The 1,163-nt window shown below is 38.3% G+C and overlaps 1 long non-coding RNA gene across 1 annotated transcript; it reads right to left on the bottom strand.

Moving 5' to 3' along the window:
• Positions 1-420: 420 nt before the first annotated feature.
• On the bottom strand, positions 421-794 carry LOC134965484 (uncharacterized). The gene is made up of 2 exons (XR_010188391.1): positions 725-794; positions 421-651 (listed from the first exon to the last, which is right to left on the bottom strand). It is a non-coding gene; the product is annotated as an uncharacterized LOC134965484 (long non-coding RNA).
• Positions 795-1,163: the final 369 nt, after the last annotated feature.

Below are 1,163 nucleotides of genomic sequence, written 5' to 3'. Positions count from 1 at the left end.
AGCCCGTCTATCCCCATGGTCCTTACGGAGTCCCCAGCATCCTCTACGGACTACGAGAAAAAGATTTACCGGTAGGTTTAAAATCTTATTTTTTGGCCTTATAGTGTTTAAATCTTAAACTTAGTAATGTTTTGGCATGTTGGTGCCAATGTTACGACAAACACATAAGTTAAATTGCGGAAAATAATATTACTATTTTGCAAGCTTACACATGTGTTTATTTTGCAGCATCTTCAACACAATCTGCTGCTGTATGGCTGAAGTGGACATACGTATCTTTACTGGATGTGGACAAGGCCATTTTGGTCAGAATCCATTTGATGTTTTTTTTTTTTTGGTAAGTATAGCAGATTTTGTGGAATTTAGAGTTAATTAGTCTCATTAAATGGATTATTATGAGATGATTAATTTATTTCATCATTACAGTTTCTTATTCACAATCAAGATGAGGGGAGTGTGGTTGGCGTCTTGGAGGTGTGACCAAAATTTGGAGTGGTGGTACCGAAGAAACTGTCGACAATCTTCGTGGCGGAGTAGACTGCTGTGGTTGTGATTGGACATCAGACCTTGCTTTCTTTGTTGCCACATGTACTTTTGTTTGGTGTGCTACAGGAGTCCTCCTTCTGCTGGTCAAAACTTCTTGGGATGGACCTGGGATTTAAAGTGTACTTTGGTTATGGCCATTCCTTTACAAACATAACCTATACTACAATGGACACTTTACCTGCTTCCGCAGCGTCATCATCATCAGATGTAATGGGAGTGACTGTAGGCCGACCAGTACTGCTTTTTTTCAACACTGTAAATAATGAAACAAATAAAAGATCTCATTTCTTCATGCTATTGTTGATACATCCACCCATTATGTTTACAAACATTAAATATTTCTCAAATGGATGCTTATTTATGTGCGCATAATTTCTGTACAAAACCATAAATGTTTTGAAAAAATACACACATTGGCCAATAGCCATATGCACTATGGAAAGTGCAACACAGGAAATAATGTACAGGACACAGACATAGGACACGGGCAGATTTAATAATCCTGGTGAAATGATAAAGTGGTTGTTAATAAAGCACCAGCCAATCACCTCCTAAGTGACATTTTGCAAACCCAGCCTGTAACATGGAAGTTATGAGCTGAAGTGCCTTGGGTCCTA

This window comes from Pseudophryne corroboree, chromosome 10 (genome assembly GCF_028390025.1).
Source record: "Pseudophryne corroboree isolate aPseCor3 chromosome 10, aPseCor3.hap2, whole genome shotgun sequence".
In the NCBI taxonomy this organism is placed as follows: Eukaryota; Metazoa; Chordata; class Amphibia; order Anura; family Myobatrachidae; genus Pseudophryne; species Pseudophryne corroboree.
This window is presented reverse-complemented; position numbering and strand designations above follow the sequence as displayed.